The sequence below is a fragment of the Dreissena polymorpha genome, chromosome 3, assembly GCF_020536995.1.
Source record: "Dreissena polymorpha isolate Duluth1 chromosome 3, UMN_Dpol_1.0, whole genome shotgun sequence".
Taxonomy (NCBI): domain Eukaryota; kingdom Metazoa; phylum Mollusca; class Bivalvia; order Myida; family Dreissenidae; genus Dreissena; species Dreissena polymorpha.
The window spans coordinates 54,699,480-54,713,698 of record NC_068357.1 but is presented as its reverse complement, the minus strand read 5'-3'; positions in this window follow the sequence as shown (position 1 = coordinate 54,713,698).

Below are 14,219 nucleotides of genomic sequence, written 5' to 3'. Positions count from 1 at the left end.
GCAAAAAACGAGGTCGTAATGATTCGTTATGATTCAGCTATTTACATGATCACCTTTTAAAAAAATTATGCGAGTCTTGTGTATGCTGTTGAGATACGCTGAACTGCAATATGCATGCCAACTTATCAGGGGCAAAAGATGTAACGCGGTGCATCAACAATCTTGCAACCTGAAGGATAAAGCCAATTATTATCTCGTTTAATGATGAGACATGATATAAAAAACTACTTCACGGACAATAACAAGTACAATAACACACATAAAAATTACTACTACTACTTCTATTTCTAGTTCTACCAAAAATACAACTAATACTAGTAGTAAGGGTAGTGGTAGGAGTAGTAGTAGTAGTAGTAGTAGTAGTAGTTGTTGTAATAGTAGTAGTAGTAGTAGTAGTAGTAGTAGTAGTAGTATTAATAGTATTAGTAATAGTAGTAGTAGGAGTAGGAGTAGTAGTAGTAGTAGGAGTAGGAGTAGGAGTAGTAGAAGTAGAAGTAGTTGTAGTAGTAGTAGTAGTAGTAGTAGTAGTAGTAGTAGTAGTAGTAGTAGTAGTAGTAGTAGTAGTAGTAGTAGTAGTAGTAGTAGTAGTAGTAGTATAAGTAGTATTAGTAGTAGTAGAAGCAGCAGCAGCAGCAGCAGCAGCAGCAGTAGCAGTAGTAGTAGTAGTAGTAGTAGTAGTAGTAGTAGTAGTAGTAGTAGTAGTAGTAGTAGTAGCAGCAGCAGCAGCAGTAGTAGTAGAAGTAGTAGTAGTAGTAGTAGTAGTAGTAGTAGTAGTAGTAGTAGTAGTAGTAGTAGTAGTAGTAGTAGTAGTAGTAGTAGTAGTGGAAGTAGTAGTAGTAGTAGTAGTAGTAGTAATAGTATAGTAGAAGTAGTAGAAGTAGTAGTAGTAGTAGTAGTAGTAGTAGTAGTAGTAGTAGTAGTAGTAGTAGTAGTAGTAGAAGTAGTAGTAGTAGTAGCCGCAGCAGCAGCAGCAGCAGCAGCAGCAGTAGTAGAAGTTGTAGTAGTAGTAGTAGGTAGTAGTAATAGTAGTGGTAGTAGTAGTAGTAGTAGTAGTTAGTAGTACTAACTATATGTTTTTATAGGAATATCGATAAAATAGGATTTCGGTTACAAACGCATGATATACGGCAAATCGTACTAGCTGGAGAACTTTAAAGTGCATGCCTACGTGACAGCATCTGCTTACTACTTTTTCGAATCTTGATAAAATTTTGTCGAACTTTTTATCTTGACAATATCAAGGGCGGGCATGAATCTGAGTTGCGTGCGTTAAAGCACAAAACCTTGTAAAATTTAGGACAGATATGGTTACAAATACAGATGCATCATTTATGACTCAATCTTGATGAAACGTTCTCTGCTCGACAGGTTATCTGCTCAATATCTAATCTGAGTTTGAATATGGCTTCAAAAACTACACCACATGTTAAACTAAAAAATAATTGTTACCATTCGAGATGCATTGTTTTTTACTCAATTTTGATCAAGCTTAATCTTAATTTTCTTGACAATATTCAGATAGATTCTAATCTGGATGACGTGAATCCGAAAACTTTGTCACAAGCAAAAACGACATAACAACTCTTAAAGCCATATGCATTACTTATTGATGACTCGATCGATGTTAGATTTAGTCAGAATAGAGCTGTCAAATCTAAGGTCAGATCTTTGTCGTGTATGTAACAAAAACTAGGTCACCAAGTCAAATCTAAAAAATCAGGAGCTGTGTTTGTGAAACACAGTGCCCCCTACTGCGCTTTGAAGCCATATATTTGAACTTTGACCTTGAAGGATGACCTTGAACTTTCACCACTCAAAATGTGCAGCCCTATGAGATACACATGCATGCCAAATACCAAGTTGCTGTCTTCAATATTGCAAAAGTTATGACCAAGGTTAAAGTTTTGGGACAGACACACAATGACGGACAGGCCTAAAACAATATACCCCCGATCATTCGATCCGGGGTCATAGAAACGTTGCTACAATTTTAGAGACCAATTTTAAAACTCAATCCTGATAAATCTTCGTCAGAGTTTAATCTTCAACTTAAGAAAGACAATTAACATCTAGGTCACGTGCATCAAAAAATCACCAGGTCAAAACTTGGGAAAATCTTGAAACAACTCTAGAAGCCACATTTATAACCCAGTCTTTATTGCTATCGGTCATAATGTTAATCTAAGCAATATCTGAAGAATGTTCGAAACTGGATCACCTGTGTAAAATGACTAGATCATCAAGAAAAAACTTTAAAAACAAACATTTTTCTCAAGCTTGAAAATAAATTTATGACTCGATCTCACTGACAGCTGATCGGAATGTTTATTGTGTCAATATTTGGTTAATTTGCAGCCAAACAATAGATCAAATTCTAGAACATTTTTGTATCACTCTAAAAGCTTCATTTATTCCAAAATCTTCATGAAGTTCAGTAAGAAAGTTTATCTTGACAATCTCTATTCCGTGTGAAAATTGGATCACATGTCGCAAAAAGTAGTCACAAGTTCGTATCATAGCAGTATTGAAACAAAATGTACGACTAAATTTCAAACCTTTTCAGAATGTCAATGTGGACAATATCTAGGTCGAGTTCGCATTTGGGGCATGAACGTCATAAAACAAGAGGGCCTGAAAGGGTCAAAGTCGCTCACCTGAGATAAAAAGAAATGACCTGTTCTTTGCAGCCCAAGATATCAATGGAACAAATGTTCTAACCAAGTTTCATGAAGAATGAACAACAAATGGCCCCTTTGCGGCCATGTTTTTTTTAACAGACCTGAACTATTTTTTAACTCTTCCAAGATATGTCCAAATTTCATGAAGATTGGGAAACAAATGTGTCTTCTACATTGTTCACATGTTGTCACTGTATACAAATATATATAAAGAAAATTGCCCCACTCCCTGGCGGCAATGTTTTTTTCACTGATCACGACCATTTTCAAACTCATCCGAGACATCCACATAACTAATGTTTTGACAAAATTTCATGATGATTAGGCAAAACATGGGACTTCTAGAGTGTTCACAAGCTTTCTTACTATATAAATACAAGAAAAAAGACCCCCCCCCCTGGCGGCCATGTTTTTTTACCGATCCAAACCATTATCGAACTCAACTGTCCTATCCAGGTGTGGTAGTGCGGTCTCCTTCGCTTACGCAAATGAACCGGTCACAGGACGGTTACAATTTATGTAACTTTGTAAGCACTTATGTGAGCGGAAATATTTATTTCACAAACTCTTATTTCTGGTCAGGATGAATATACTGACTGGTTGTTATTCAATTAACAAAAGGCGTTCAGTCAGGGACGCCTTAATACACTCAAAGAATTTATTTATAAATGAAAACCAAGGCAGCTTTAACAAAATAACTAATTTTTATTCCAAGAACTCGTAAAATGAAGAACAATGACAGAAAATTAAGAACAGGTACAAGCCAAGTCTAAAGAATCTAAGTATCGTTACAAAAATGAACAACATACAGCAAATACCTTTATTAATGAAAAAAGAAGTTCAAAATCTGTCAAAACTGATATAAATATAAGTTACTGTTAGTCTTGAAAGTGCTTCAAAAATCTAGTTTACAAAATAGGTCTTATTTAATCTAAAGAACAATATTTATGGAGATTAGGAAACTTCAGTGAATCAATTGTAAAAATAAGAAAAATTTACTACAGTTATTGAAATAGAATAGAGTCTTTCTAATTCAGAAAATGCCAGATAAAAATAATCTAAATAATAAGAATAATTCAGAAAATAATGCCAACATGTCTTGATGCTGGTGTTGAAAATAATTTAGAGTTTAATTATTTCAAAATTCAAACCTTTTTCAAGAGCTGTTTACTTTTCAAGAAAGCATCAAGAGGTGTTTAAATCAGCCAAAACAGCTTATTTTATACAGTTCTGAAGAGATCAATGGCAGAGTAGTCAATTTTCCCTCAGAACAGTGCATTTATCAATGATCAATATCTTCCCAAATTCCAGAGCAGAACTAAAAATAGATTTACTGAACCAGGTTAAACAAGGGAGATAAATACTGCCTAAATACTCCAAAATCATGTATATGTTGTCTTTCTTTCAGTATTCTCTTAGTTGAAAGGCTTATCATAAGTGCTAATGACAAAAACAGTTATGTTAACTATGAAAATTCTGTGTTATGAAAAATTACATAACACAGTTAATGTCACATAATATTGACATAATAAAACCAAACTTAACTACACAGGAAACCAATGTTCTAACCAAATTTCATGAAGATTGAGCAAACTAAAAAGTTAACAAGATTTTACTATAGCCTTATATAGCCGTATAAGGAAATATGCCCCGCCCCTTAGCAGCCATGTTTTTCAAGCCAAGGTTACCATTTTTGAACTCATCCAAGATATTATTGGGACAAATCATCTGAGCAAGTTTCATGAAGATCGAAAAATAAATGTGGCCTCTAGAGTGTTAACAAGGTTTTACAATAGCCATTTAAGGAAAAATGCCCCGCCCTCTGGCGGCCATGATTTTCAACCAACCGACATCATTTTCGAACTCGTCCAAGATATCATTGGGATGAAACTTCTGACCAAGTTTTATGAGGATCGGACAATAAATGTGGCCCCTAGAGTGTTAACAAGATTTTGCTATAGCCATATATAGCCATATAAGGAAAAATGCCCCGTCCCTTGGCAGCCATGTTTTTCAAGCAAACGTAACCATTTTCGAACTCATCCAAGATATCATTAAAACCAATCTTCTGACCAAATTTCATGAAGATTGGAAAATAATATGGCCTCTAGAGAGTGAACAAGGCATATGTTGATGTCGCACAACGGACAACGCACGACGGACAAAAGGCGATCACAAAAGCTCACCATGAGCACGTTGTGCTCAGGTGAGCTAAAATAGGTAAGCATATCAGATTTAATAAAATCCGTGTTACCACTCTATAGAGGCCACATGTATTACTCAACCTCGTTGAAACCTATTCAGAAACTTTAGTTTGACAATATCTAGGTCGAGTTTAAATGTGGGGTTTTGTTTTCCGAAAATAGTACACTAGGCCCAAGGTTGAAGTAATGTCAACACGTTAGCCATATTTATTACTTAATATCCAATCTTGGTCAAAATGTTGAAAATATAAAGGCCGAGATTGAATAAGAGTAAAGTGCATTCAAAAACTAAGTAACCTGGTCGAATCTTAGAAAAGCATGTTTACCGCTCTGGAAGCCACATTAGTGACTCAAGATGAATTAACCCTTTCCCCAATAAGAAGCCAAGTGAAAATGGCTTTTGCAACAAGCATAAAACCATATCTTATGCTCTTTGCTGCTCGTCAGTAACTAAGGGTTGAAAATGAAGCCTTTGACACTTGAATTTAGTAAGAAAGATATTTGATTTAATTTAACTTTATAAGGGACCACACATGCTTCAAAATACGTCACTAAGTTGTAAAGGGTTAAACTTGTTCAAAAAATGTATCTTGTTCTTATGTATGTAAATTATAATCCTTATCTCAGGCATACACAAACTAGGTTAGATTGTCAAACCTCAGAATTATCTTGTAGCCACTCTAAAGGCCACATTTCTGATTTGAAAACAACAGGTGTGATGAAACTTGTCAAAATGTTGATCTTTACAATATGGCCAAAAACATTATCACATAGTTCAAGTTCTTCTACAATTTGTGTCTGTGAACTTAACTTAGGTGAGTGCTTTAGAGTCCGCTAGTCCTCTTGTTTGGAATGTTATTTTTTAACATGCCATTTTACCTTGTATTGAAATGTATATGTATATTCAAATTTATATTTTGGAAACGGTAGTAAATTTGTACTTTAAATTAATGCATCATTGTGATACGCTGATGTTCGATAGAGCAAGTCATGTAACGATATTAAAGAGGTGTGGTAAGGGACGTTAAGAACTGTGTATTTGTATTTCACACATCGAGTTTATTACGTCCTTCAGAACGGGATCATTCTTTTACCCAAACACACCGAGTGCACAACACTGAACATCGGCTCAATGTTAAACTGTCTGTGACATAAACTTTGAACAATATCAGCAAATTGTGATAAAAACGGTTAATACCAATTTACTGTGATACATACGGAATTTTATCAGATTGTACAAATCAGGATACAATTAACCCCGTGCAAATAATTTCAGGGTCATAAGCAATATTCAGGGGTCAAAGTAGTTATATTAAGGTCATGATTAATTTGTTTCTGTTTCTGTGTAATATTTGATCATTTCCATGATTCAAAAGGTCACAAGTATGAAAACATTCTAATGCTAACACCAGAAAGCGAGATTCTACTTCAATTAAAATCCATGATTAAGATGGATTGAATCCAACTTAAAGGGACGAGTACACAAATGTCAGTTTTTTATTAATCTATATATACTGCAATGATATGGGATGTTACGTCTGCATCCTGCTTACCAGACGCAGTTTGCTATGGACACCATTGTGTTAACATAGAGTCCCCTGCAAATGTATCTTCTTTCTAACATTTACACAGTACAATCTGTTTCACGAACAGCAGGTTTTTAATCTCGTCATTGCCGGGCTGTGCGTCAAACGATTAAACTAGCCATAAGCGTTCTTGAGTTATCATCAGGAAACCATTTTACTATTTCGGGTCACCGTGACCTTGACCTTTGACCTAGTGACCTGAAAGTCAATAAGGGTCATCTGCGAGTCATGATCAATCTACCTATCAAGTTTCATGATCCTAGGAATAAGCGTTCTTTAGTTATCATCCGAAAACCATTTTATTATTTCGGGTCACCATGAACTTGACCTTTGACCTAGTGACCTCAAAATCGATAGGGGTCATCTGCGAGTCATGATCAATGTATCTATTAAGTTTCATGATCCTAGGCATAAGCGTTATTGAGTTATTATCCGGAAACCATTTTAATATTTCGGGTCACCATGACCTTGACCTTTGACCTAGTGACCTCAAAATCGATAGGGGTTATCTGTGAGTCATGATCAATGTACCTATGAAGTTTCATGATCGTAGCCATTAGCGTTCTTGAGTTATCATCCGGATACCATTTTACTATTTCAGGTCACCGTGACCTTGACCTTTGATATAGTGACCTGAAAATCAATAGGGATCAACTGGGAGTAATGATCAATCTACCTATCAAGTTTCATGATCCTAGGCATAAGCGTTCTTGAGTTATCATCCGGAAACCATTTTACTATTTCGGGTCACCATGACCTTGACCTTTGACCTAGTGTCCTGAATATCAATAGGGGTCATCTGCGAGTCATGATCAATGTATCTATGAAGTTTCATGATCCTAGGCATAAACGTTCTTGAGTTATCATCCGGAAACCATTTTACTATTTCGGGTCACTGTGACCTTGACCTTTGACCTAGTGACCTGAAAATCAATAGGGGTCAACTGCGAGTCATGATCAATCTACCTATCAAGTTTCATAATCCTAGGCCTAAGCGTTCTTGAGTTATCATCCGGAAACCATTTTACTATTTCGGGTCACCGTGACCTTGACCTTTGACCTAGTGACCTGAAAGTCAATAAGGGTCATCTGCGAGTCATGATCAATCTACCTATCAAGTTTCATGATCCTAGGAATAAGCGTTCTTCAGTTATCATCCGAAAACCATTTTATTATTTCGGGTCACCATGAACTTGACCTTTGACCTAGTGACCTCAAAATCGATAGGGGTCATCTGCGAGTCATGATCAATGTATTTATGAAGTTTCATGATCCTAGGCATAAGCGTTATTGAGTTATCATCCGGAAACCATTTTAATATTTCGGGTCACCATGACCTTGACCTTTGACCTAGTGACCTCAAAATCGATAGGGGTTATCTGTGAGTCATGATCAATGTACCTATGAAGTTTCATGATCGTAGCCATTAGCGTTCTTGAGTTATCATCCGGATACCATTTTACTATTTCAGGTCACCGTGACCTTGACCTTTGATATAGTGACCTGAAAATCAATAGGGATCAACTGCGAGTAATGATCAATCTACCTATCAAGTTTCATTATCCTAGGCATAAGCGTTCTTGAGTTATCATCCGGAAACCATTTTACTATTTCGGGTCACCATGACCTTGACCTTTGACCTAGTGTCCTGAATATCAATAGGGGTCATCTGCGAGTCATGATCAATGTATCTATGAAGTTTCATGATCCTAGGCATAAGCGTTCTTGAGTTATCATCCGGAAACCATTTTACTATTTCGGGTCACTGTGACCTTGACCTTTACCCTAGTGACCTGAAAATCAATAGGGGTCAACTGCGAGTCATGATCAATCTACCTATTAAGTTTCATAATCCTAGGCCTAAGCGTTCTTGAGTTATCATCCGGAAACCATTTTACTATTTCGGGTCACTGTGACCTTGACCTTTGACCTAGTGACCTGAACATCAATAGGGGTCATCTGCGAGTCATGATCAATCTACCTTTCAAGTTTCATGATCATAGGCCTAAGCGTTCTTGATTTATCATCCGGAAACTATTTTACTATTTCGGGTCACCGTGACCTTGACCTTTGACCTAGTGACCCCAAAACCAATAGGGGTCATCTGCAAATCATGATCAATGTTCCAATTGAGTTTCATGATCGTAGGCCAAAGCGTTCTTGAGTTATCATCCGGAAACCACCTGGTGGACGGATCGACAGACCGACCGACATATGCAAAGCAATATACCCCCTCTTCTTCGAAGGGGGGCATAAAAAATTGCATGATTTGTTAAAGCTGGTTGTATTCGTCCCATCATAAAATGTTTAAAATGTACTTTCACTTGTACACGATATAAGATTTAAAGAAAAAGTATTGCAGATCATACCAAAGCGGACTAGTTGGTGATATTTTAATTAGGAATTATGCTTTATGCTAAACGTTGATTAGGCCCCAAGCCTCAGTTGTTGGCCATATCCGTTGGGACAAAAAATAAACATCACTGTAAGGAGATAAATAATCAAACAGTAAACCAAAGGAGCATATGTAACTCTTTTATCAAACGATTATTCTCTGCCATTAATTACATTCCATCCAAGACGCTTTATTTTGTCTGTTAAGCTTTCTAAAAAAGGCTATTACTTGATTTGGGGATAGACTAGCACTCCGTCATCACAAAATTAAGAAACGTGATCACAATTCGTTTAATGTCAATTAGATGATTCAGAAACAAGAAATATCTTTAAAAAAGATATACGGCGTTGATTGTGGTCGATGTTTATGAACGATCAAAAGTTATCTCCATGAGATAAAAAGTAGCGGATGCCTTTTTTCTGCGCAGTTCTTAGCTACATCATAAGCAAATCAAATACGGGGTGTTGCGCCAGATTTCGTGGCTTATTTTGCTTTATGTGATATTATTACTCAGATATCTATATTTACAGAATAGAAAAACACAAGAAACATGAAAATAAACGAGTGCATATAGGTCAGCCGGCAATACTCGAATCTTATTTAATTGCATAATTATAGTATAGTGAATTATTGTGCTCATGCTTAATAAACTGGTCTAAATGGATAAATATTTCTAATAAATTTTATCAAAATTGGTCCTTATCATGCAAATGTTGAAACCATATTAAAAATCGATGATTGACATACCAAAATAATATCGCCGAATATCTTTATTTAGTATCTTTCTGATCAAAACAGACTTCAAGTGCACAAAGTTTACGAGACGGCGTTTATATAAAGATTTCTGCAACTGACCGCAAACTGACCTTGATACCTTGCGGATTGGAATGCAATGCATTACAGTCACTACGTTATTGTTAGTAAGACCGGTGTAACACAATGATCGCAACCCCTTCTGCGAACTCCGGTGATGAACTGTATAAACTCTGACTTTCACAAATGGCCGCGAATTGACCCGAAACCTCGCGGGTTGAAATGCAATGCAAGTAAGTACTAAATATTACAACATAGCCTTTAGTATAAACGCTTTTGCGCTGGTAATTCTCTGAAAATAAAAGGTGAACGCACAAACTGTATTTATGTCGAAAATTGATTGTAAAACTGTTCTATCTATTGAGCCTTTTCATTAGAGATAAAATTGTTTCATGCAGTAAAACAGTGTTACAAAGACGCGGATATGTTTCCAATGTTCTGGTGTTATACTCAAATCAGCCAATGGAATAAATGAAGTGTATTCATTCGTACCTAGCCGCGGGAATTTTATTTGAGTATTATTGGACACTTACAAAGGTCAAGTCAGGGTGAAAAGCTGGCTTAATACAGCTTACGCCGAAAAATTTCTTCGTTTTAAAGAACATCGCTTAGGGGAAGGGTCTATGTCAGACACGTGGTTAAGAAGGAAAACAAATGCCACGAGCACGTGCTAGCAATTTTGCTTCCAGCAAGTCCATGTCTAAGACGTCATCATGGCCTAATGCTAGTTAAGCACTACTAAATTTACAACCTTTGAACAAGAGCTTCGACAATGTAAAACAAATATTGATATTTCCTGCAATAGTAAATCCTTTGTCCTGAGCAGAAGCGAGCGGAAGTTATACGTGTTAATGTTAAACTTCATGCTATCCTCTTAAGCATGTCCTTTAGATTGATTGCAGAATAAAGACTTTTAAGCGCAGAAACTAAATATGTTTTTGGAAACAAATGTATAGTGTGTTTAAAACAGGCAAAGCTTCTAAATTAAATATCTAATAGTTTATGCTGTATTTGATATAGGTCAGTATGGATCTTTGACAAGAACAGTTTGAAAGGCACAAAGCCGCTCACCTGAGATAACAAGATATTATTGGGACAAATCTTCTGACCAAGTTTCACGAAGATCGGAAAATAAATGTGGCCTCTAGAGTGTTAACAAGGTTTAACTATAGCCATATAAGGAAAAATGCCCCGCCCCCTGGCAGACATGTGTTTCAACCAACCGTCATCATTTTTTAACTCGTCCAAGATATTATCGGGATGAATCTTCTGACCAAGTTTTATGAAGATCGAACACTAAATGTGGCCTCTAGAGTGATAACAAGATTTTACTATAGCCATATAAGGAAAAATGCCCGGCCCCTTTGAATCCATTTTTTCAAGCAAACATAATTATTTTCGAACTTATCCAAGATATCATTGAGACCAATCTTCTGACCGAGTTTCATGAAGACTGAACAATAAATGTGGCCTCTAGAGTGTTAACAAGGTTTAACTATAGCCATATATAGCCATATAATGAAAAATGCCCCGCCCCTGGTGGCCATGTTTTTAAAGCAACCAAAACCATTTTCGAACTCATCCAAGATATCATTGGGACAAATCTTCTGACCAAGTTTTATGATGATCGGAAAATAAATGTGACCTCTAGAGTGTTAACAAGGTTTTACTATAGCCATATAAGGAAAATATGGTGCCATGTTTTTCAACCAACCGGCATCATTTTTTAAACTCCTCCAAGATATTATTGGGATGAATCATCTGACCGAGTTTCATGAAGATCGGACTATAAATGTGGCCTCTAGAGTGTTAACAAGATTTTACTATAGCATTATAGCAATATAAGGAAAAATGCCCCGCCCCTTTGCGGCCATGTTTTTCAAGCAAACGTAACCATTTTCAAACTCATCCAAGATATCATTAAGACAAATCTTCTGATCATATTTCATCAAGATTGGACAATAAATGTGGCCTCTAGAGTTTTAACAAGGTTTTACTCTATATAGCCATATAAGGAAAAATGCCCCGCCCTCTGGCAGCCATGTTTTTTAACCAACCGGCATCATTTTTAAACTCGTCCAAGATATCATTGGGATGAATCTTCTGACCAAGTTTCATGAAGATTGGACAATAAATGTGGCCTCTAGAGTGTTAACAAGATTTTACTATAGCCATATATAGCCATATTAGGAAAACTGCCCCGCCCCTTGGCAGCCATGTTTTACAAGCAAAGGTTACCATTTTAAAACTCATCCGAGATATCAGTGGGACAAATTTTCTGAGCAAGTTTCATGAAGATTGGAAAATAAATGTGGCCTCTAGAGTGTTAACAAGGTTTTACTATAGCCAAATAAGGAAAAATGCCCCGCCCCCCTGGCGGCCATGTTTTTCAACCAACCGGCATCATTTTCGAACTCGTCCAAGACATTATTGGGATAAATCTTCTGATTAAGTTTCATGAAGATCAGACAATGAATGTGCCCTCTAGAGTGTTAACAAGATTTTACTATAGCCATATATAGCCATATAAGGAAAAATGCCCCGCCCCTTGGCAGCCATGTTTTTCAAGCAAACGTAACCATTTTCGAACTCATCCAAGATATCATTGAGACCAATATTCTGACAAAATTTCATAAAGATTGGACAATGAATGTGGCCTCTAGAGAGTTAACAAGTCAAATGTTGACGCCGCACAATGCACTGCGGACAAAAGGCGATCACAAAAGCTCACCATGAGCACGTTGTGCACAGGTGAGCTAAAAACAAACACAAGGACGGCGTTCATTCAGCAGCCTGAGCGCTGTTAATATTTGGCAAGTTGGGTTATGTTTGTTGTTAAACACAGGCATAAATATGATGTGCAATGAGGGCGCGAAAATCCAGACAAAACTAGATATTTCTATGAAAGTCGAATTACAATAACAAAACGCGATATAGTTGACATTCGGTGTATACTTTTTTATGACGCACAATGTTATTTATTTAAAAATGCAACTATTCACTAACCATAGTTTAGTTTCTTTTATTTTTCAAAAGACCTTAAACAAGCCTTGGGTAATATCCCTGTCGTTTCCGAAATGGTCTCCACGCGATCATCGAGTAATACATGAACGCTTCCCGATAATTGCTTTTGTTTAATGATTTTAAAAACGTAGAAAACATCTTAGAAAACAACTGTTAAAGAGTTCAACAAGACATATTCGTATAACTGTTATGTCAATAACCATGACGTTTTGATAGTGGTAACGAACATGTGTCACCGCATTAGAATTTTTTATCAACATGGTTTAAATATATCTGGATCTGTACAGCTACGTTGCAGGGTCTTTTGGCGTCGTTGAAACGGGAGAGAGGATGGTTAGTTCCACTGTAGGACAGCTAACCAGAATCTGTCAACTGCATTGGCGTGCACTACACTTTCATGAAGTTTATTCCACGCGAGTAGTCTTTGGAAAAAAATATTTCTAATTTTGCGGAGCTTTGAACAGGATTGGAGAATTTGGCACGAAACGCTTGGATTTTTGTGTGGGGTATTTTTGAATAATATTGTTGGCCTTATAATTTTAAAAGTCTTAGGGATAACTTAACGTTTTGCTACACGGACAAGTGTGAGAAAAGGCTTGGCAGGGCTGGCAGAAGCCCCTTAACCACCTTATTGAAGAAACTCAACCTGCTTGGCTTTCTTCTTGGAAAGGAGAAATTTCCGTATCCTCACGATATTCTAATGATACAGCCTGGACTTCTGTTGGTGACGTCACCAGTGATAATCCTCGCTCCCTGCTTTTGGGTACTTTATTTTGTCAGTACCTACTCGCTGCGCTTCAAAAGCAACATGAACGTGACGCGGTGTGTCTATTAGATCAAACATGGTTATTAATAATTTTAACAGGATAATATTTTTTACATCTCCTTTTAACAAATATGTGTAACTGTTGCAAAACCATTGAATATATCAGAATGAACATTCCTATTTTTTAATTTGTCTTTTATTATCTTACCATGTTACAAATAAGGACAAAGAATAAACAAAATCAAATTGATTAAGTCTGATATTTTAGATCTTTAATGCATACAATGGCTTTAAAACCAAACCAGATCGGTTCTTGAAAGGACTAAAAAAAAACATGTTAAAAGTTAAGTTAACTTCTTTAAAAGAATAATTTGACAGCAAAATTACAAAATGTGAACAGTTATTGAACACAAACAAACACTTGAATTAACATGGAAATCGTCTCATTAACATGTTGCATGTCAAATAATGTTAAGTAAAATCAAACTCCCACCCTATCCAGATTGATCACAATTTCTATTAATAGAACAAGAGTGAAGAACACACATAATGTTGAAACCTCCACAGCATTCTTAAAAAGTAAAAAATATACAGGAGGGTCATGGCCAAAAGGCGCCAACCTGATACCCTAAGGAAATAAATTATTCTGAAAAGGTCAAGATAGAATAATTTAAGTACTTTCTGAAACATAAATATTATATTTCTAGTCGACGTTATTACAACAAACTTTAAATAAATAAAATTGTCCACCAA